General features: G+C 34.1%; 1 protein-coding gene across 2 annotated transcripts in view; it reads right to left on the reverse strand.

Annotated features, from left to right (window-relative positions):
* Positions 1–25,628, reverse strand: part of spg (dedicator of cytokinesis spg) — a 267,982-nt gene that overhangs the window by 153,029 nt on the left and 89,325 nt on the right. The window lies entirely within an intron of this gene.

A 25,628-nucleotide genomic window follows, 5' to 3' on the forward strand; every position in this document is an offset into this window, starting at 1 on the left:
ATAAATAAGATAGAAACAGAAATTGCTAATGAGGGGGATAAAAATGCAATCGAAGAAACAGTTGTTCAATTAATTAGTAAAGAAGAACTAATCTCAGCAGATAATGGTATTGAAACTTTAATTGATGTAACAAATTTAGAAGATGAAATCATTTCTAGAGAAGAGTATAAAGGTAAAATTATTGTTTGGAAATTACATGCGAAACAATATTTAGATACTAATCCACATAGCGCTAATTCTACTTCATGTTTAACTTTCACTGAATCACAAAACAAAATTAAACTCCCAAAATTGGCCCTGGAAACGTATTTGGGAAAGGATGTGTGCAGTTGGCCCAGGTTTTGGACATGATTTGAGACAGCTGTACACGAAAACGAAAGTCTACATGCTGTAGATAAATTTAACTATTTAAAGTCAAGTTCCAATGCAGAAACTGCAATACAAGGCTTGACGTTAAGAGCGGAGAATTACAAAAAGGCTGTGAAAATACTAAAAGATCGCTTCGGACACAAAGAACTAATAATAGATACCCACATGAACAATTTATTAACTCTGACTTCGGTTAAAAGGTCTTGCGATGTGACAGCACTTCGAAAATTATATGATCGTTGTGAAGTACAAGTTAGAGAATTAGAATCATGTAATATTTTACCAGATTCATACAGTACCTTATTGTATACGATATTAATAAAGGTAATTCCGAATGATTTATCACTAGAATTTAATAGGAAATATGAAGATGATAACTAGACAAAAATTACAAATTTGCTAAATTTTCTAAGAAAAGAAACTGAAAGTCGAGAACATACAGGATTTTTAATTAAGCCAACAGATTCTGAAATCACTGAAAAGAAATCCCATTTTGAAAACAAGTGGCAGTTTCGAAAATGTTTTCGAGACAACAAAAGAAATCAGGATTATAATAAGTGTAGAATTCCTTCAGCTACACATCACTTTCTAATAGCTGTTTATTCTGTTCTGAAAATCCTACATCAGAATCATGTCAAAAGACTCTTCCAGAAGAAAAGGAAGCATTAAAGCGAAGTGGAAATTGTTTTGTGTGTATTAAAAAGTATAATTTAGCGAGGAACTGCAAATCGAAACTAACTAGTGGTATTGTGATCAACAACATCATACATTGATACACTCTGACGAAACAAACGCATCAGACAAGAGGCCCATCAAAGGGGCAGTAGTCTCTTCTGTTTCAGATTGCGCAACAGTAAATAGCTCATTTCTTCTGACAGTACAAGCTGAAATCATAAACACAGGCAATTGGCGCCAGCAAAGCGCTCACACGTTGTTGGATTTAGGATCGCAGCAAACATTTATTACGGAGGACATCTATAAGAAATTAAAACTTCCAGTTATTTTTTTTCCAATGGTAGATTGTGAACAATTACAAATGTAACCCAGTCCATTAATCTATGCAAGGCCGGATGTGGTGGTCTCTTTATTATGGAGGCACCTAATAGATGGGCTACCATTGCCTTTCCTATGAATGGATGGACAGTTACAACCATGCCTTCTCCGGGATTCGAACCCAGGCCCTTCAGCATCGCAGTCAGCTTCCAAGACCACTATATCGACTGGGTGGCAACTTCCGGTTATTGGAGAAGAAAAAAAAAATATATTCTCTTTCAGTTGCACAATGAAGCACAGAATGTTAAAAAAACTGGTCTCATTTTGCATAGTTCGAAGAATTGATATGAAATCAAAATAGAAGCTTTAATTACTCTTGTCATTAATGGACCACATATTCATTCCCCTAGAAATGAAATAGTTAATCGTATTAAAAAATAGGACATACAACTTTCTGATGAATGGGGACAAGGGAATAAAATGGTGAAAATTTCTTTGCTAATAGGAGCGGACTTTTATTAGAAAATAGTTACGGGTAAGGTTCACAGACTGTCTAATTCCTTAGTAGCAGTTGAAACAAAATTGGGTTGGACCATTAGTGGAACAGAAAGGGCTTACAGAATTTCACGAACTAATGTGAATACTATGAAAGTTGTGGTTCATAATAATAAAGATACATAGAACAAATCACTGTCTAATTTGCTGAAGAATCTCTGGGAGCTCGAATCTATTGGGGATAAATTAGGATTCGGATGAGGAACTCAAATTAGAAGATAATTTAGTTTTCGATAATTTCAAAAGGTCTGTGAAATTTGATAACAATCATTATGCTGTCCGCCTTGCCTGGAATCATAATTCAAATGAGCTTGGAGATAATCTGGAGATTGCTAAAATTAGATTTAAGAGTTTAAGTCATAGATTTCAGAATCATCAACAGTTCTATGACAAATATCGCAAAGTAATTGATAAGTACTTAAAAGAAGGAATCGACGAAGAGACTAACATTGAAATTTGACCAAAAACGTATTTTATGCCACATCAAGCCATTATAAGGGAAAACAAGGAAACTACAAATCTCCGTGTGGTTTTTGACACTTTGTCATATGTGGAGTATTGTTTGTCATTAAATGACTGTTTACATTCAGGTCCCAAGATGTGTTTAGACATACTGGAATTGCTCCTTTAGTTCCGTCAAAATCGAATTGCATTTACAGTTGACATCAAACAAGCATTCTTGCAGATTTCTCTTGCTGATGAAGACAAAAACGCAGTCAAGTTTCTATGGAACGATGATGAATTAAATGGAACCAAAATAAAGGCTCTTCATATGACAAGGGTAATTTTTGGGGCAACATCTAGTCCGTTTCTTCTCAGAGCAACTCTTAATGTACACGCTGACAAATACAAGTCACAGTATCCGAATGTATTTTCCATGCTAACTGAAAATGTTCCATGCTAACTGAATGTATGTTGACGACTTAACCGCTGGAGCAGATGAAGAATCAGAAGCATTCGAGGAATCAGAACATATTAAACGTGTACTGAAAGATGGTGAATTTAACATGCGGAAGTGGAAAAATGAATGAAATAAATTTACAAAAAGTATGGAATGAAGAAGATTTTTCAAAAGATTTGACTTGTTCTAAAGTATCGGGGTACATATGGAATATGTCAAATGATACATTTTTGATAGAAATTGAAGATTTGGTAAAAGATGCCAAAAGGATAGATAACATACTCACTAAAAGGGAAATCCTGAGATTTGTAGGATGTTTCTTTGATCCACTGGGGTTTTTAAATCTATACACCATTTAAGCTAGGATTTTACTGCAAGATTTATGGGAACAAAAGATAGCATGGGACACTGAAATACCAGAAAATCTCAAGAATTTTCAAAACTGGTGTGATGAAATAGCTCATATTTGTAGTTTGGAAATACCAAAACATCAGTTTGCATCAGTGCTGGGAAAAGGGATATAAAAGGATGGTTTACAGTTACACTGTTTCACAGATGCGAGTCAGAAGGCCTATGGGGCTGTTCTGCATTTTTGCTATTCGAAAAATGGTGTCATTCATACAAGCTTCATTACATCAAAATCACGAGTAGCACCTTTGAAAACATTATTACTTCCCAGATTGGAATTGATGAATGCTTTGATAGCCGCCCACTTGTCAAAATACATCCAAAAGAAACTTTGGGACATTGATTTAACTGTATATATATGGACTGATTCTAATATAACGTTACACTGGATTCGAAGTAATGTGAAAAGGTGGAAGCCATTCGTTCAGAACAGGGTGAAGGAAGTACAGACGAATTCAGGCTGGTGGGAAGGGTCCACATGGTTAAAAAAAGAAATGGGGCATTGGACAAAGCCGAATTTATGTTCCACAAAGAACACTGAAGATTCCAACAAGGAATTAAGAAAAACATCGAAGGAAGTTTTCATAAATTCATGCGTTACCAGACCTTCCAAAGATTTATTTAAAGTCCAAAATTACAGCAATTTACACCGAATTTACCGAATTACTGTGTGGTGCTTAAGATTCATCAACAATGTTAAAAACATCTCGAAATTATCAGGATGTTTGCAGGTCACCAAATTGGAAATGGCAGAATTTGATCCAATGCATTCAGGAGCGAAATTTCACAAATGAAATACGGGCATTGAAGAACAATGAGGAATTAACCATTTGACTGCTAAGCAGCGCAAAAGGCCTGCGTTCATTTGTTTCGAAAACCATGACGCAGTTAGTTATTTTAGAATGCACTCGTGTTACAAAGTATGCATGAAATCAGACTACGTTCACACCCACGGAGCAACAAAGACACAGCGTGTCACAGTTTTCGAGACAAATGAACGCAGCACTTTTGCGCCGCATAGCAGTCAAACGGTTAAGTTCAGAATCAAAACTGAAGTCTCTCAATCCATTTGTAGCTGACAGTGGTGTAATTTGTGTTGGTGAATGATTAGAAAATTCAAATTTGGATTACAAACAAACACATCCAATCATGTTGCCTGACAAAGATCATTTGACTGATCTAATTATTCTTCATAGTCACAGGTGGTAGGGCAAGGAGGAATAGCAGATACTTTAAATCAAATAAGAGATAAGTTTGGGTTGCTGAAGGCTCGTAGGAAAATTAAAAGTGTTCTGTACAATTGCAGTCTGGAAAATATTTCGAATGAAACCCATCATGCAAGATATGGCACTTCTCCCACCAGACAAATGCCAAGAAGCCTTTCCGTTTGAGAACTCTGAAATAGATTAAGCGGGTCCACTGTACATCAAAAGTAAAAGAGAATTATCTAAGACATATGTTTTAATGTTTACCTGTGCTATAATTAGAGTCGTGCATTTAGAATTTACAGCTGACCTTTACACAGAAAAATTTTTGCTTGCATTTAAACGGTTCATAGCAAGAAGAGGTTTGTGCCGAATAGTGTATACCAATAATGCCAAAACGTTTAAAAGAGAGAAAAAAAAAAAAAAAAAGAATTAGAATTATATAACGAGATGATGAAAAACAATAAAGTTCAAGATGAGTTCTCTAAGCAAGGAATCAAATGGAAATTTATAGTTGAGAGGGCGGCATGGTGGGGAGGCTTTTGGGAGCATATGGTTCAGTCTCTGAAAGCTCTTCTTAAGAGAATCCTAGGCAAATCATCCTTGATATTTAGGGAAATAGAGACAGTCATAATAGAAGTGAAAGTTATATTGAACTCTAGACCTTTAATATTTACATATTCGGATCTAGGAGAGCCAGAATCTTTGACAACTGGTCACTTCTTAATAGGAAGACGGTTTATCATTGCTGCAAGGAAGCTCTAAATTAACTTCAACAAAGGACAGTCTTACACATCGATTTAGACATCAACAAATACTGGTAGAAAGAGACTGGAGAAAATGGAGACAAGATTATTTGATGAATTTAAAATCTGCTCATCATTCTAAATTGGCTAAAACAGAAGCCTGTTTGAAGAAAGGAACTACAGTCAAAAGTCGTTAATCTGGACTCGTCGGGACTTCGGTGATTCCGGATTATAGATCATCAGTTTAAATCTCGTAAGATGGCATGCAGAAATTCTAAAATTAAAAATATGAAACCTTAATTTATGAAATAAAGAACAATTATAATCTAAAGGGTATCAAAATTTACAAAAAAAAAAAAAGCTTAATATTTATTTGTTTACTTTATTAAACATTTCTTTCAATGTAAGTTGTTTTAAGTTGCTTCATTTTATGTGATAATACTTTCTCTTTAATTCTATAAACAGGTACAATTTCTTATTCAATTACAAAGTTCCGCTGTTCAAGTCCCGTTAATTGTTGTGCCGAGAATACCGACTAACTTGTCTATCAAAATTTTTTCGTTTTCACTAACCTCTCTGTCAAATTCTTCATGTCTTTATCCATTTTTTGCAGCAATTCCTCTTTTTGTTTGATGGACATCGAAACATACTTTCGTTTTGTACGATCCTTTGGGAGCTCCAGAATCGGAAATTCTATTTGACATAATCGAAAGTTCAAGTTTACTTTTATAAAATTGCTCTTACAGTCTGCAAAAAATAATAAGCCGGATCCAATTCAAAGATTAAGGAACAATGCAATTAATCAACATTAACTAAAACAGATAATTGGATAATTTTAGATTATACCATCCATTATACATAAAACGTGCACGCGAAAACATATTCTGCACTTGCGTACACGCATATGCGCAGTGGTAAAAAGTCTTAGGTGCACGCGTAAATGCCTATGCGCATGTGTCAACGCGGCGCATGCGCAGAAAGTTTTTAGCTTTGAGGTCCGGATTATAGATCATTCCAGATTATGGGTGTCCGAATTAACGACTTTAGACTGTATTATATTAGTGCAAGAAGATAAAATTCCAAGGCTGATGTGGAAGATGGGCATCAAAATGGAAATCTTTCCTGGAAGAGATAGATGGTAAAGTGAGAGCCTGTACTGTCCACTTGCTCTAAAGGCCATACAATTAAAAGACCAGTGCAACTACTATATCCAGAGGAGCTGGAATGTAATAAGGACAATTATAGCAATTGTCCTTTTGGGCCGGAGGATGTTGCAACTTTTGCTGAGATCCAATGTCTGAGTGACATCCTCTCGAACTATGAACTCTCGCTGAGAGATCGTATGAGAACTCAGAACAGAGAAGTCACATGCTGCGTCGTCCCAAATTTAAACCCTTTTCATTATGCAAATATTCTGTAACCCAATTACGTCTTCACTAAGATATGTTTGTGTAAAGAATGGAGTTATCATTCATGGATTTACCCTTCAATTTTGCAGATAGAGATGCAAAGAGGAGATCAATTTCAACCAGTGTTTCTAGCAGAACCCATTGGAACAAGGTAAGCAGTTTTGTTTTACCTTGATTAATTAGTTAGAAGTGTAAAATAACACTAATGATAACAATAAGAAAATAAATAATAACAGCTTTAAATATGTAATGATGCAGATATTTTTAACTATGGTAGGTACAAGAACAGCATTATTATCAGATGCTACAATTCAATAAATTTAATATCACAAAAAATAGTGCAATAACTATTAAAATGCACATTCTTGAAATTCTTGCAGTTTTCAAAATTTGATAATAGCTGAATACCTAGAGTCAAATGACGCAATTCATTGCAGCATTATCTCATTCCATGCTCCTCTGCAGATGAGCAGAAAAACAAATAGTGCAATAACTATAAAATGCACATTCTTGGGCTCCTTGCAGTTCTCAAAATTTTATGGTAGCTGAACAGCTAGTGTCTAATGATGCAATTCCATGCAGCATTATTTCAGCTGCTCCTCCACAGTTGAATAGAAGTGATCAAAAATTATACAAAAATTTTCTTTTTAATCCTTTGCAAGCTCCAGTGATATGACTTTAAAATAACAGCAGTGTTTTAAATAGTGTTTTAATTTATTATTAAAATTAAAAGGTACAAACCAACCTCAATATCTGAAATTAAGTTTGAAAATAATTTAAAATTTAAGAATGAGTAATTTTGCTTATTTATCAAGATTACAAATGAAAATATAAAAATGCACAAATAATGAAAATTATTTTCAAAGCCATAATGAAGTTATAATAAAACTTAAGTTGTATTATTCTCAACTTCTGCAGCACTAATGCCAGGCACTAACTTGTTTATATTTATTTTAACTAACATTTATTTTAAGTTTAAACTATCTTTCCTGTCAAGCCTTACTTTCCCCTGGAATTGCCAATGCCAGAATATGTAAATTTGAGTAGAACGCGCAAGCATTCAAATTATCAGCGGAAGTATTCTGATTTAAATAGAAGGAAACGAGTTCGGTGTGATATTCTTACTTAGCGAGCGCGGAGATAGCTAGCGAGAATTGAAGAACCCCGCGTTGCGGCCTATGTGCTTGGCGGTGAGTAGTGGTAATCGTTCCAGTGAGCTTCAAGTCTGCTGAATTAGCAGCGGTATTGTAAAACACGGTGAGTTAGTTATTTTAGAGAGCCTCGTAGTTAGAATCTTGTCTTTACTTTCTTTTCAGGTTATTATTTTTATTTGACTGCCAAGTTGGCACAGTCTGTAAGCGTCAAGAGGACGCAATTGTAATTTATTACGTTGAATAAAAAGGGACTTAAACCCTTCACAAGGCTCTATCTTTTATACAAGCTTTCACAGTCACCTCTTGGTTGCGTGCAAGCTGGAGGCGCGCAACGTTATATTGGCGCCCGAACACTTATCGAACTGAAATGGCCGAAAATTGGATGGAGGCCGCTGGACAACACCAAGAAATGACAACTCAGTTAGAAGGATTTGGATACCTGGTCCAGACTTTGAGAGCATCAATCAAGCCAAACGTCTATTTCGACGGAAAAAATTCGGTGGCGGTATTTCTCAAAGGTCTAGAAAACCACTTTCAGCTCTACCCTGTGCCTGAAAGACAAAAAGTTGCCATCGCCACATCAGCGCTAAGAGGACAGGCCGCGCTATGGTGGAAAAACATAGGAAAATTTCTACTAGGTGAATTTGGAAGCCCGACATATACATTTGAAAATTTCAAAAAATCGTTAGTAAAGGCCTTCCCCATAGTGAAAGATCGCGCACGGCTGGAAGCCGAGCTATATAGTTTCTATCAACGGGATACAGCAGAATTGACAGACTTTATTTTACGAAAAATCAAGCTAACGGATATGCTGTATGGGAAAAAACCCGATGCGGAGATAATTGAAATAATATTACCAAGATTGTTACCCGCTGTCCAAGACTACTTTGAAATTAGAAACCCAAGCATATTGCAGGAACTTTTCGAATTGGCGGTGAAGTTTCAAAATCGCAGAATAGCGGAAAGAGCGAGAGGGGAAACATATTCTCAAAGTACCCGAAGGAAGGAGGAAACCAGAAATGGAAATCGCTCATATGGGGAAAAGAACTATCAAGCTAACGCATCGAAACTCGAAGGTCAAGGCCCAAAAAGAAAATTTGAAAATAAACATCCGCGTACCCGGAAGACACAGATTGAAAGGAAAGCTTTAAAGGACTAGAGGGGCCTGTGAAAGGGAGGGTACAGACCCCGGAAGTTTTAAAAAAACCCTCAAATAGTCATTTAAACACGGTCATTGTAAAAAACTCACAGCTACCAATTATACAAGTCCTGGTTGGCGATGTACCAGTAGAAGCCCTCATCGATACAGGAGCAGAAGGAAATTTTATGAGTGAAAAGTTCTTCAAAAAGAATTTTTATAGGATACGACTATTTAAAACCAGAAATACGGAAATTATAGCGGCGCAAGGAAAAACATGTCACTGCATCGGGAAATTATCATTAAACTTACAGGTAAAAGAGGAAAATCTCAAAGTATTAATTTTTGTGGTGAAAGACCTACAACACTCTCTTATTTTAGGTATGGACTTTTTAAGTCCGCGAGGGCCAAATTAAATTTTCAAGATAGTTCCGTGGTGTTGGAGATGGACCAGAGGGTGGTGGAACCTGTGGAGACACCTGAATTGGACCTTAGCCATCTGAATGACCAGGAAAGTAAAGCAATACAGCAAGTGGTGAGTAATTTTTCTCATTTGTTTTCAGAAAAACCAGGAAACTGCCAAATCGTGACTAATTCAATTAAATGCCGAAAAACCTTGTAGGACTAAACCGTATCGTTATGATAAACAAAAAGACCTAATCATCGAAGAACATATTCAGGAGATGTTAAAGAATAAAATAATAACGCCCATAAATAGTGAGTACGCGAGTCCAGTCGTACTATGTAGGAAAACGAACGAGTTTCCTCCTTCGGATAAAAGGGCTTGGAGGTTTGCTATTGATTACAGAAAACTAAATAGCATTACTAAATTTCCAGTTTACCCTTTGCCGGTTATAGACGAGATCATTAGACAGATCAAATCGACAAGATATATGTCTACTTTGGACTTAACGTCTGGCTACTATCAAATAGCTATGAGACCGGAAGATATACACAAAACCGCGTTTATAACAAAATCGGGCACTTATGCATTTTTACGCATGCCCTTTGGGTTGTGTGGGGCCCCATCAACATTCCAGAGAGCTATGGACATTGTTCTAAAGCCTGTCCTAGGAAAATCAACTTTAATTTATCTAGATGATATAATTATAACGAGTAGTACGTTGGAACAACACATTAATGACCTCGAACAAGTTTTTAAATTATTAAAAGAGGCCGGTCTTACAATTAACGCCTCAAAATGCAAGTTCGCAACTAAAGAACTTAAATATCTCGGTTATAAAATTTCGCAAAAGGGTATAGAAACGCAAGATTCAAAAATAAAAGCTATTAAGAATTTCCCACCGCCCAACACCGCCAAGAAACTTTCTTCTTTCCTTGGGTTATGTTCTTATTATCGGTCATTCATAAAAGATTTTGCTAATATTGTTGAACCCTTGTTAGTAATTAAAAGAAAGAAAAGTAAATTCACGTGGACAGCGGAAGCAAATACCGCATTTGAAAGATTAAAAGAAGCGCTCATCAATGCCCCTGTTTTAAAATTCCCTGAGGGGGACGAAAACCTGGAAATTGCAGCAGATGCGTCAGACTATGCGGTGGTTGCGGTTCTTATGCAAAATAACCATCCGCTGGCATTTTTTAGTAAAACATTGAATCAAACACAAAGGAATTATACAGCTACAGAAAGAGAAACATTAGCCGTATTAATGGCTGTACACAAATTTCGAGTTTATTTCGGCAAATCGCCAGTAACAGTCTTTTCGGATCATGCGGCTGTTGGTAGACTTTACTCGAAAAAAACCTAACGCCCAGGTTAATAAGATGGGCTTTAAAACTCCAAGAATATAATATCACAATAAAATATAAACCGGGTAAGGAAAACAATGTAGCTGACGCACTTTCTCGTATAAAACTGGACGACGAAGGAAATGAACTTAAATGCGCTGTGTTGACTTCAAAAATTTTAAGTTCTAGAGATACGGTTATTACTGAACTGAAAGCTGATCCTGAATTTGGAAATATCTATGCTTATTTGAAAGACTCCGAAAGCTTTGAGCATACAGATATCGATGCGATAAGAAATAGAGCAAAAAACTATGAAATAATAGATAATTTATTATTCTATACGAAAACAACAAACGAAAATCTTGAGTATAAACCAGTCATCCCAGCCTCGCTTCGATTAAGCATTTTGAAGGAGTTGCACGAAGAAAAAACAGCGGGCCACCTCGGGGTCAGAAAGACTATAAAAAGGGTACGCGAGGCGGTATATTTCCCGCAATTATACAAAATAGTAACGGCGTATGTCAGGTCCTGCAATCAATGTCAGTTAATAAATGATATTAATTACAGCCCGGCCGGGTACTTAAATAGCATTCGCGCTACATTTCCGAATGAAATTTTAGGCATAGATCTCCTTGGTCCCTTCCCCCAGAACGAGTTAAATAAAAATCGTTTTCTTTTAGTAATAGTAGATCATTTTTCAAAATGGATAGAAATTGTTCCACTTAAACGCGCGTCAGCCAAAACAGTCGCAGATGCATTCTTACACAGATACATTTTAAAATACGGTGCACCGATAAAAGTCATTAGCGATAACGGAAAACAATTCATTAGTCAAATATTTGAAAACATATGCAATGGACTTGGCATACGCCATATCAAAATGGTTCCGTATAGACCACAGGCTAACATAGCAGAAAGAGTTAATAAAAACATTGTAAAAATAATTCGCAGTTACGTTAGCACACATCACAAGCGCTGGGATGGCTACATAAATGAATTAGCTTATGCTTTAAGAACGGCACATCATGATACTACGGGAAAAACTCCAGCAGAATTATTTTTAGGCAGAAAGTTAATTACGCCTTTAGATAAATTATTCTTTGTGCAACAAAGAGAGCAGGAGTTTAAACAACAAGATGTGCAAAAACTAATTGATCAGGCGCTTAAAACCTTGGATACGGCAAGAAATAGGCAGAAACTTTACTATGATAGAAAACGCCGTGAAGCAGATTTTAAAGTTGGGAATAAAGTATTGAAGCGGAAATTTTCTTTATCAAGTGCCCCAGACAATTTTATGGCAAAGCTAGCTCCAAAGTTTGATGGCCCCTATGTAATTCAGGAAATCAAAGGGGTAGTCTTATATCTTAAGAACGACAGAGGGGAAATCTGTAAAGCAAGTCCCGACCAGGTGAAAAAATACTATAATCCAAATGATTTTGAAGTCCTTAAAAGTTTCTTGCAGGACTCAAGTCTAAACGAAGTAGAAGGTCCAGAGATAACAACAACTATTCCACCACCCAAGAAACAGAGAACTGAAGAGAGACCTAGCCCTTCTACAACCCGGACGTCGGTAGCAAAAAGAAAAAATAACTTTCAAACTCCAGCGTTTAAGAAAAACAAAAATACAGATGAACCGGGTAAAGAAACCGTGGTAAAGAGAAAAACACCACCTACAAAGGATCGCAGGAGAAATTATACATCAAGGAGAACGCGCACACGGCCACAGAGTCAGGTGCCAGCAAGGCCGCCGTTCCGGAAACTGAAACGGCAACAGGAGGCACAAAAATACGACGAACAGAAGAAATTCAAGGACTCCAGACCGGAGGACGTCAAGACCAGCCGTCCCAGGGAAAAACGGAAATGCCAACCACCAGACGATTACTCCGCCAAGAGGCCAGCATGTAGAGGACGCAAAAGAAAAAGTAATGTGGACGATACTCGGAGGGCAGTAAGGAGAAGAGTAACATCCATGAAACCTCTAACTTGGGACCAATATTGCCAAAAACGAATGACGGAGTTTCAAGCATCGAAAACTCAAAGATAAGTTAAAACCTTCTATAAATTTTTTTTCTCTTTTGTTCCGAAATGTTATGCATAAGTACGAAGATCTATGTTTTGACGAAAGTCAATATGTCTCGGTTGAGACTTAGTTTTGTGTTACTTTATTTAGCTAAGGCAAAAGTATTATTTTCTTTAAGTGTAAAAGCTAAAAACAAGCATTTTCTGTTGGTCGAAAGACTAATTCTGTTATGTTAAAGCCAAAATTTGGCCGAAGATAAAAATAACTTCGTATTCTTGTATTAATAAGAATTTTAGTTTCAGTGCCGCCAGCTTGGCGAAGAATGAGTAAAGTAAAAATTTATTTTCTCTTATTCATTTTATGATACATTGTAAAAATCATATGTATTAAAATTTTGTAAATGTACGTAAATACTTGAATGTTATGTAAAAGTAGAATTTAGTCTAGAAGCATAAAATTGTAGATGCTAAAAGTGAATGCTTAAAAGTAATGAAGTCAAAATTTAAGTATTAAATTGTAGATAAAGTTATGCTTTAGAGCGAAAGCCTGCATGTTTAAAGATGAATGAGGGGGAAGTTAGAATGAATGTGTTTTGTAGGGTTCTCCACCTACATTTGAATTTTTAAGAATATTAAAGTAGCTCATTGAGTTGTAGAATGTCGAGTAAGGTGTGTCTATTTGGTCGTTGAATTCTAACAAATCATGGTGGTTAGGGAAAGTGTTGTAAGACTAAAACACGAATATTCCCGTTTGACACCACACACGGTGGAGAGCCAGGGTAAAGTTAAATTAATGCTTGAAAAATTGAATGAATGTGAATTAAGCAATAAGTAAGAAAAACGAATCGTTAAAAATAAAAATTTATTGTGTCAAGAAAGTGTAAATTATAATGTATGTAGAAAGATACTGATACTTATTCCTTCCAGATGCTGGAAGGAAAGACCAAGATTGATTGATGAAGTCCAGGAAAAGTTGCTGTAAGAAGAGAGCTTTGTAAGATCAACAGAATTGTAGTATACAAATGGTTATATAAGATATTTTTTTTGTGTGTAAACGAGGTTCTCGCCAGTTAGTTCAGAATTAGATAAACTTACAACAGGTCGTTTGTAGGACCTGCTTCCAAGTTTTCCAAATTCTGGCAGCGGCAAATGTAGGGTTTATATTTATTTTAACTAACATTTATTTTAAGTTTAAACTATCTTTCCTGTCAAGCCTTACTTTCCCCTGGAATTGCCAATGCCAGAATATGTAAATTTGAGTAGAACGCGCAAGCATTCAAATTATCAGCGGAAGTATTCTGATTTAAATAGAAGGAAACGAGTTCGGTGTGATATTCTTACTTAGCGAGCGCGGAGATAGCTAGCGAGAATTGAAGAACCCCGCGTTGCGGCCTATGTGCTTGGCGGGAAGTAGTGGTAATCGTTCCAGTGAGCTTCAAGTCTGCTGAATTAGCAGCGGTATTGTAAAACACGGTGAGTTAGTTATTTTAGAGAGCCTCGTAGTTAGAATCTTGTCTTTACTTTCTTTTCAGGTTATTATTTTTATTTGACTGCCAAGTTGGCACAGTCTGTAAGCGTCAAGAGGACGCAATTATAATTTATTACGTTGAATAAAAAGGGACTTAAACCCTTCACAAGGCTCTATCTTTTATACAAGCTTTCACAGTCACCTCTTGGTTGCGTGCAAGTTGGAGGCGCGCAACGTTATAAACTGTAGCATAGATAAAAGTAAAAAATAATCTGGAAGCCAATAATGCACAGCATTAATCTAAAAATCTAAAAGATCATTTAAATAATATTCAAGATTTAAATAACATTTTAGAAGTGTATTATTTTATACTTTGGAGTCAATAAAAATGTTTTCAGGTGTAGTCATGAATAGGCTTTGTACACATTTCTTTAAATGGAAATTAAGGACTTTAAAAGAACCTTAAGGATTCTCAATGAAAAAACTTATGACCTATCAGAAATGGAACTGAAATTAAAGCAATTATATTTGCCACCTTCTCTCCCTGGGAAATATTATTTTAAGAATAAAGCAGAGGTATAGTCTATGCATCATTCTTATTAAATGAAATCTAGCATTTAACATAAAACAAGTTTAAAAAAAAAAAAAAAAAAAGTTTTAGTAGAAATCAACTCTCTAAAAGTTCAATTCAATTCCAAAGCAGCATTAAAATAAAGGCATTTGGTTCATAGCTCAAAATCAATGCTGGCATTCACCTTCATTACACTGAAATATGCATAGTTTTTGCACCATTGGATTAGACTAGAAGGTTGCTTCTAGCACATGTCAAAATAAGCATAAGGGAGTGCTTGAGATTTTAATTTCAATGATTATATGAATAATTAGATAAAAAAAAGTTTACACGGAAGGCGGAATATGTCATTGAGAAAGCATCACTGATTAAATGTGAGCATCAGTGTGTAGTAACTGACAGAGCTGAAGAACTAACATAGCTTTATATAGACTTAAATGTATCCAAAAGCATCATTAAGAATATGGAAATGATTTCAGACACTAGTACTATTTGCAGAAAAACAAATTAACCCCTTAACTGCCATGGAAAATGTACAATATTCACTCCACAGTGCCACTGTTTTTTTACACAGGCGCGTGTAGTTATGTGATGTATTAGGAAGGGAATAGGTGCAAATTTTGTTGTTTAAAAACTGTTTACTTTCACAAAAGAAAGAATAAAAGAAAAAATGAAAATATAAAATTTAATGTTTAGCGTAAAAGTTTAATGAGTTAGACTAAAAGTGTAAAGTGTTTAGAGTAAAAAGATGTAAGTATAATAAAAATGTTGTTTGCATAATAAAAAATATCGAAAAAAATGGAGTTTCAATCAATTTATTTTTAGACCAGTAAATGTAATATCAGGTTTCTGTAATATACCTTGTAAAATCACTATACCTAAAATAACATATATTTCTTCTGAATTTGGTTGGATACCACAGGCAAGTTTTTCATATCAAGTCATATCCAATGTCGAGCATCTTTCAGAGAATAGTCACAATCCTCTTCATCTGATGTAATATCATATTGAGGTGTCCAATCCTGAAGACGATGGAAAGTAATCATCTATTTCCCTATTCTCACTGTCGGACATATTCGTAAAAAAAAGTACCTACTACAAACAGTAAACAAAAACTGAAGACACAGAATTAAAAAAAGGACCACTACTTGGCAAAGATTTCTAAAAGAAATAGACAAATAATGCCTGCTCAGACTACTAAAAAGTTTGCTGCAACTACAGGAACTCAACAACACAGATAATCCAAGTTTTAGGTTTTAGGTGTATCTGATAATGGCAAAGCACTTGAGGGCTATCTGTCTAAGAAAGGGATGCCTTTGTGGATGATTTTTTAAGGGAAAATGGCTTGCATACATGTTACACATCGGAAAAATCATAGCTACGTCCATGCAGCCAGCCCATTTGGCAGGATTCAAACCACGGACCAAACCGCCACTGTTCAGCAATTTTACCGTTCAGCTGCTGAAAACCCAGGTAAACCAAGAGGGCTGTATGTAAAGAAATTGATTATCTACGTCCCACTAACTTGGATTGAGAAATATGCCTAGCTGCAATGGTACAGAGATCATTTGTGACTGGAATACCAAAGACTAGAGCCAAGTTCTGTTTACATGTTATACTCGTTTTGTTCAGAGGCGTAACTAGAACTCTTGGGGCCCTATGCAAAAAATTTTCCTGGGCCCCTTTCTCAATAAATTTAATGTGCTTAAAAATTAAAAATTTTTAAAAAAAGAGCGAAAAGTTAAAAAAAAAATCAAGGATTTTCAGAAGCCAATGTTTTCATGATGGTTTTTATCACATCTGGATTAATTGTTAAAAAGTAAAAGCACGTTCTTAGGGAACCAGTTGAAAGGTAGCGTAATTTCCGGAAGAAACGGCGCGGCGTTTACGTGTTTAAAACTTAAATTTTCAGCGGGTGCGGCGTTTCTACCCGTGCAGCGTTTAAGTGCACTAAAAATAAAATATTTCCTATGATGGTCATTGTACATAGTTTGGATGGCCTTGTCATTGTGCATAGACTGGTGCTGTTCCCACACAAAAGACCACTCAGTTGCTTTTTGCAAATGTTATTTTGTTTACATTCTTTCCCTTGAACGGACCTACATGCCTTATTCACCCTAAACCAGATCTCAGAACAATAACATTCTTCCCCCTTTCAAATCAACATTCTCAATAACAATTTGAATAGTCTCTCTCCTCTGCCATTCGATGAATCTTCCAGGACCCATCCTCTCCCCACCCCTGCCTTTTATGCAATTTTTTTCAAAGGCAGACATGACTCCACCTGCCTCGAAATAACGAACTCTGACGTATTTCCCCTTCAGCATGAATGGATTTTTCTTGGCATTCTGCCAAATACAGATCCCATCAGTTTGGGTACAAGTACTTGTTGGATAGTTTTCAATTAGGGAGCGGAAAATTTTTGAAAATGTCTCTAAACGGCACAGAAGCTATACGTTTCTTACCTTTAATTTATTTTTGAGTTATGGTTTCATTTCATGCATTTTTCTTAACTGGTATGTCATATATCAGAACTTAGGTTGAGTTTTTGCATCTATACGGCCCACGACGATGTCACGCGCAATTTAATCTATTGTGGCGTTTCTGTGTAATTTTAATTTTTTTCCTGCCATTTTTCTCAAGTGCGCCATTTATACTGGTGCGGCCTTTCTTCCGGAAATTACGGTACGTAACACGAAGAAAGAATAAAAAGGAAAATAATTTCCCTTGACCAATTGGTGAAATGAAAATTTACTTTAGTTTGGGTATTTTAATTCTGTTACTTAAGACTTTTTGTATGAGTGCGAGACAGATTTTTCTCTCCTTTCACTGAGATGTACATTGATAATAAATGAATAAGTCTATGAAAATAAAAAGAGGAACATGTCGACGTATAGCGTTAAGAAAAGGAAGAAAGCCCAGATTTGCAGAGATTTTTATATAAAATCCAAGAAGTTTTACATACTAATGTTTTAAATTTTCATATAAAATCTGCACCTATGTAAGTTTTTTCACTTAAGTTAGCAAACTTATGAATAATTAATTATAAACTGACAGACAAGATAATTGATAAACGTACAGAAAAGCTATTACATTAATATATAGTACTCTGTGATTTAATCAGCTTACAAACATGATTTATGCAATAATATACAAGTAATAAATAAGAACTTTTATAATGTAAATGATACATTTGTTAAATATAAAACATATTTATCATAAACTTCATAAAGAAAACTATTTGAAGATACAATTTTTGAAGAAAATATGTATGGTATAATTTTTTCTGTCTTTATAAAAAAACCTTTTGGTACACTAAACTACTTGAATACATGATTTTTATAAAAAATATGAATGCTAAAGTTTTTTACTGTTTCCTTTTAATTTTCCTCAGTCCGTACTGCTCTTCTTCTCTAATTTTTTCATCACTCTATAAGTGTAATGATAACATTGGTGGCCAAAATTCATCATAAAGAAAAAAATCCTTCTTTTAAAATTTGCGTGTCCTAACCTTCCTTTCCGCAAAATTATTTATCAATATTTGGACGTCCATTTTCTCAGCCATCTGAGCTTCAATGCTCAATAGTGAAAGGTTTGACAACTGATCTTGTGTCATACTCTTTCTTAAATATGTTTTTATTAGTTTCAGTATTGAAAATGACCTCTCACTCGTGGCTGTGGTTACAGGTAATGATAAATACAATATAAGTGAATTTCACACTCTTGAATAACTGCTTCTCATGTCATAATATTTTACCATTGCTAATTTAGCTAAATCCTTAACGGATTTCAAATTTTGGATTTCTGTTCTGAAAGTATTTATAAATAATAAAAGTTGTACTTCCAGCACAAGTCTTCTTTATATGTTTTCTGTATTTTTGAAACATTATTAATAATTTACGTATTTGTTCACAATGACAGTGTTTTAGGTTCTTTATTTTCTCATTTTTTTTTTTTTTTTTTTTTTCAAATTTAGTTTCTATGCCCCATTTATTTGCAATAAACTCAGCTTCTTTCATAATATCTTCAAACTTGTTTCTCATATCTTGCATATTAATAAAAACGCTTTTTAGATGTTGATGAGCTCCATTCAAGTCGATTGATTTTCGACTGTCGAACGGATTGATTGGTTGATCGATCCTGCACTATAGCGCAGGACGTGTTTAAAAAAATTTTTTTTTTAATTTTGGCCTGTTATATAACATATATATTTCTTAATGTATGGAAACATAGATTATATTTATATTTCATATTTATCATAAAAACATTTCATGTTAATATAATAATACGTTATTAATATTAGTAGACATTTGCATTGTTAATGGTGATAATTTTGGATTTTTCAGATAAATGGATTAAAAGTTTAGCTGAATTGAATTTTTAGCAAGTTTTAATTTATAAGAATTTAGTTTATGATTAATTTAGATATTACAAATCAATAACTTAGCTTTATAATGAAGAATTATATTTGAGATCACTTTGAAATTTAATTTTAAAGAAAAACTTCTGTTTGTTTACGCCACAGACTAGAGAAATGACATTAGAATAAGAGAAAGTTTTAGTTTACAGTTCTGAGTCATCAGCCAATTTACAAGTATACTTGAGGGGTACCGTTTCACACTTCAATGCAGCTGTTTAACGAAGAAAGGGACCCCGCCTCCACTATAAATTTCAAGTGTCTTCCCAAGTTGAGTCACAGTAAAACTTTCATCCAAGACTTTACTCTGTAAAGATGCCCATTGTCCATTTCCCTCTTAAAACGCTGAAACATCTGTTTTTTTCTTTTACCCTTCAGTTAAATTGTACTTTTATTATTGTCGTATTCCAATGATACATAATACATCACCTGCAATATATTTCTATATTTCCTCTGTACTATAAATGCATTTCAGTAATGTATAATTATTAAATATTTAACAGTAAAAAATATGGATATTCGAATATTTTTAGGAAATTCTTCACAAGTTTACGATTAAATCATAAACAGGTAGAAACAAATTTTATCGATATGTACTTATGATCACAACAAAATACTTATGATCTGAGGATTTATCTAAATTTAAATACCCACTGTGGGAAAATATGACGATTCCCTTCCAAGTTTCAAGGTCCCAGAAATGTTTAATAATTTAAAGTTAAGCTTATTGACACTAACGTATATTTGAAGATGAGTACTCACACTCTGCCACATGGATTCTAAAAATAGTACACATAAATACTTGTTTAGGAAACAAGTATAAAGTTTCTTCATAATTAGTAAAAATAAAATTGTATGAAACAAGTTTTGCATACTTCGTAGAGAAATGCGCAAAACTTCATTTAATGAAAATAGGTTTTTTGTATCCCGGGTGGATCAGAGAGCAAAAATCAGTTAGGAAAAGCAGATATATTTTAGGAGCATTAATATTTATGATTACTGTTATCTGTTTTATTTGCGTCTTAGAAAGCTATTTATGTCTTAGAAATTAATGACCTCAGATTTCCAGTCTTTACATTGCTTATAAATTAAGCAGTATCAATTTTTTTATCTTAACCATTAATTTATTAATAACAAAAATATAAAAAATAAATATAATGTATGGGAACATATGTTAACGGAAGCTAATTATGTCTTAGAAAAGTTATGCAATGATGCCGAAATGACAGAGAATAATGTGCAAAGGGATTTTATGAGTGAAAATAGCATCATTTACTATTAAAACGTGTTAATTAAATTTTTTAATTTGCAAAAATTATTGAAATATTGCAATAACGGGGAAGCGTTTTTTTTTTTCTTTTTTTTTTCTTTCTTTTTCTTTTTCTTTTTTTAAATATTCCATTTGTTTGTGTAGTGAAAATAGCAATGTAATTCGCGTTCTTTCAGATGTTGAAATGCAACTTAAAACTATTAAGGCAATGCTGCCATTGATATGTTTAATATTTTCAGTAATTAATTTATCGAAATTTATGAAGTAGTATATACCTGCGATGCCATTTTTATTATCATTATTATACTATTATTGATGATTTCAGGTACTGGATGCTATGGAAAGTAAATTAAAAGCAAAGAAAATTGTAAAATTTCATTTCAAATAACGATTAGAAAGTACTCCATGAAGGTGTTCTTACCCTTAGGCAAATAGTCCTGGAGTGCTTTATAATAATTCAATTCCGTTTAAATAACGTACAAATTATTGCGCATTACTCAATTATACTCTTAAATGTTTCACGTTGTTAAAAAAAATTGTAATTTATTATATTTTTTTTCAAACGAATAGAGATTAATATATTACTTTCAAAAAAAATTTAATGACTTCAGAATCATATTTTACAGATAAGTGTGAATTTTTGGTAGACGGGTAATTTACAGGTTAAGAAACACTACAGTCTTCTCTTTTCTAAAGCAAATCAAGTAAATCCTCAAACGACTTCTGTGCTTTCAGATTTAATTCTTGATTAGGGATTTTAAAGAATTCATAATCTGCATTTTATCTGCAATGTAAGAATATTTTGAAAATTTTGATATGAAAAATTGGATAAATATTTATTTACTCATTATTTCAAGTAAAAATATTCATCCATTCCATTTCCTACCCCCATGAGTGAAAAAGTAACGAATTTCGATAAAATGAATGAAGAAAATTTCATTAAATTTACGCCGGAAATTAACTGAAATATTTGGCCGCTTAATGTTTGAACATCTGTGTGTTTGTTAGCCTTTCGTAAAACTACCCCCTTTTTTTCAGACCTTGAATTCATTCAAAGATCCCTAAGCCGAACGGGAAATCTCTCCTTTCCAAATGTGGTGCCATAAAATCTTTGCGTTTCCTGGACTAGAACGGCATTTCGACATGGGGGTGTGGCCAAGTCCTTTCATGCCACAACTGCTCAACTTACGTCAATGATTTTGTGTCCTTAAGAAAGAAAAGCATGTATTCTAGAGTTAGCAATTAATACTTACGAATGATTCCCCCCTTTAGCTTATTAGTGTAAAAAACAGAGAAAAAAAATTGATCCGCCTTTAACTTTGCCATTTTGTAATGTCAATCATGCTTCTAAATCCAAAATGTTTCTGTCCCTTACCTTGCCTCTTGGTGCGACTGCACAGGTTGCAAGTACCATCATTTTTTACATTTTGAGAATTATACATTCAAGCATGCAGATTCTTCCTTATTTAATTTCTTTAAAAATAATACAGGGTGAAATTATTTGGTGGCAACAATTTGAAAAACAATATGCCGTTTATAGCGAACCAACGAAATACATGTTATATTAAATTCTAAGAATCATTCACATTAATAAATTCAATTTCAAATTGAATATTAGGACTGATTTTTGGATTAATGTTTAATGGAAAATATAGTAATAGATTCAACATATGAACAAAATTAAACGCTACCGGAATGACATATTATGAAAATTACGAACTGCAAATAATATACCACGATTTCTCTTAACTTGCAAACTTCATTCCAAAGTACCAGAGTCCTGCCTAGTTACTTCTTTGATTTATGCTTAGAAAATATGTCTACTGATTATTCGATCATAATGTGAATTATACAAAAACAAATTAATATATAAAATAATTACTTAATAATAAATAGTTACAATTAATATCCATTTCCACCGCTTTTTAATTTAGGATTGTAAAAGGAGAAACCTTTCCTTTAGAGGGTCGCCTTTAATAATTTTCAGGTTTGAGACTAAGGAATACAAAGGAACTTTTCCTATTTTCCTCTCACTGCTATTCCTAAACTGGAGTAGGTCATTAAATTATTATTTCATAGTCGAATGCTGGAATTTTAACTTTTGCAAACACGTGAATTTAGCTGTTTCAGGTGCTTCGAAGGGCCTCCTATCTGCGTCATACACAGAGAATTGCGTCACTGCACCATATAGGTAGGGGGTCCTTAAAAACTTAAAAGAAAACGAATTCTATTATCACATATACTTAAAGATTCTAAAGTTAAAAGTAAACTGGAGTCAAATCAAGGCTATTCCTCAACTACATTAATATTAACAATCGTGTAAAAAAGGGGTTTAACACAAAATCAAAACATATCAAAATTAAAATAAGAATTTATAGTAGTACAAATTCTAAAAATAAAAATGAAAAGCAAAAGGGGAAAAAAATACAAGATAAAACTATAAAAATAATAATTAATCTTCTTTTATTGAAATTCTAATTCCGAACTCATCAAGGGAAAATGAATTAAATCTTCTATATATATGTAATGGAATCTGTCTTTTAAGTTTAAACATGTAAATGTAGTTCAGCAGGACATTTAAGGTTCCCCTAAGCCTTCGGGCCCCTATGCGACGGCATTCCTTGCATACCCTTATTTACGCCACTGGTTTTGTTTGTTCCAAATGTGTTACAATCTGGAGGAAACAAAATACATGTAATAAGATCAAAAACAAGTGTGAAAAGCATTAGCACAAAGATGGTGGAATCCTAGTACACAAGGACAGCATTCTAAAAGAACACACTAACAAATTTTTCCCAGAACAGCTATGAATGCTGAAATATACAGAGATGAGATTCTTGATCCTTATGTCAAGTTGTTTGGTGGTAAAACTGGTAATAATTTTCTTAATGAATGATAATGACAATGCCCACTGCACTGCTCTAGTGCCACAGTTTTTAGCCAATTTGTAAAAAAAGCAAAACTTAAAAAAAAAAAAAAAAAAAAAAAAAAAAGTATTTTTGCAAATAAGATTTAAAAACTACAGCAATTTTCTTACAAAGACTGAAAAATTTATGAAAGTGTGCAGATATCAATTAATGTCACCAGAATCTCCAGTCCGATAAAAAAATTGTTTCAACAGTTAATCATCACCATGAACATTACATTTTTTTTTATTGGTTATTTCATCTCCAATGGTTCTAGATAGTCCCCATTCTTCCTAGCAGGTCTGGAGATAGGGGAGCTCAGCTCTTCGCAGATATATCTGGCCTTCTCCAGATTTGTTCTAACACCAACAGATTTTTAACAAAACATCCTTCCATTTTCTTTTTCTTTTCTTTTCTTTTTTTTTTTTTAAGAGTTTTGTGTCTTTTGTTCATATTATTAAAGAATACCTGAATGTGACCTACATAAAATTCAACCTTTGGCTTTTCTGAAGGTCATGTTTTCATCATGGTCAAAAAATGGTTGCAAAGTTAAGAACTACTTTTCAATAAAAACAAACAGTATTTCTGTTGATAATATCCACTGGCTTTCAAAAATTAGGTATCAAATTAAATAAAAAACTGCAATAAATCCACTAATACTTTGAAAAAGAAATAAATTATGCAAAAGAATGCCACTGTCATTGCTTTACGTAAGTATGATGCAGAGTAAAACCAGCTGTTTAGGAGGGAATCACTATTCAGCAAAAGACGGTATTTTAAAAAGTTTCAAAATAGGCCAAAGGTAAAAATGAGTTCAGCAGAATTGCAATATAGAGCCATATGTTAATTAGAAATATGTCAAAAAGTCTGATGTGGTAAGATAGCTAAATATTGACTTTCTAAGGTAAGCTGGTTGTCTAGATAATTTCTAACTATTGCTAAGATCTTGAAGACCTACTGAAGATAGGCTAAGAGTTACCACTTCTGAAGATGACCAGTATTTGCAACTTAGTGCACATCACAATAGGACTGAGCTCATCTTACCTTAGACCTGCATTTTTTTCTACTACAGGAAGTACAGTATCAGCCATGAAAGTATGCAGATGATTCCATGAAAAAGGTCTATATGCTAATGACTGGCAATGGGTGTCCCACTTAACTTGTGCCATCAGAGGAAGTGTTTGAATTGGGCACATAGTCATGCAAATTGGTCTAAAAATCAGTGCTGGTCTCCTCTGTTTACTGAAGAGTCCCACTTTGCTTTACAGAGTGACTTTTGATGTGTCTACATATGGAGAGAAGCAAAAACTCAGTACCTTCTTGTCTAACATATGAGAAAGGGATAATTATGCATGAGGTTATGCAGCATGGGAAGGAGTATAGGTTGGTGCACAGACCTGCATGTACGGCCACATAGAACTCTCGATGCTCAGATGTACAGAGATAATGTATTAGATCTTATTGTTCATCCATATGCTGCAATAATTGGCGGTACTATCATTTTAAAAGCAGATAGTGCCCGCCCTTACACTGCTCACCTAATGCACTGGTTTCTTGAAGAAGAAATTACCATCCATGTGGAATAACCAGCAAGCTCTCCCAACCTTCAAATTCCATACATGCATTAAGCATGTATGGAAAGCTCTTGGGAAGCATGTTTCTGGACTCCAACTCTCCTCCAAAAATTTTAGATGGGCTTACAACTGGATTATGCAGTCAAAGGACATTGCTACACATACAGCTCATCGATAACATCATAAACAGCATAAGACTTCATTGTCAGACCTGTATTGCAGTTCGGAGAGATCACACTCACTATTCAGAAATTATTTAGATCTTAATTTGCAAGTCCAGATTTAGGAGATTTTATGTTCCTGTTGATGTCACAAAATGTAAATACTCTATACAACACTTTCTTGTAATTTTAATTTACAAGTGGTATAATAAATATTATGACCACGTTTGGTCCAATTTGCTTGCAGATTTCTTTATTTATTATCAGTTTTATAGCTTGTCTTTTGGAAGTCGGTGTATTTTGAAAGGTTGAGCAAACAATCAATCAGACACCTTGAAACTTTTGATTCAGATGGTAGATTGTTCCTCAATTTTTACAATACTAGTTTGCAATGGCTCTGTAACAAGCCATATGGAACAAGCCATATGTGTATGTTCATTTGAAATGTTAATTCACATTAAGAACTAAGAACATTAAGAACTAATGTGAACTAGAGGATGAAAAATCTAGCTTAGTAAAATTAAGAACCATTTGCAAATTCTAGCCAAAGTTAAGGAGTTTTAAGAATCAAAAATCATTTTACAAAAACCTAAGCACTTTCAAGAACCATAAGAAACC

This window comes from Stegodyphus dumicola, chromosome 3, assembly GCF_044657685.1.
Source record: "Stegodyphus dumicola isolate Sdum_Otavi_A_Nest chromosome 3, ASM4465768v1".
Classification (NCBI taxonomy): Eukaryota; Metazoa; Arthropoda; class Arachnida; order Araneae; family Eresidae; genus Stegodyphus; species Stegodyphus dumicola.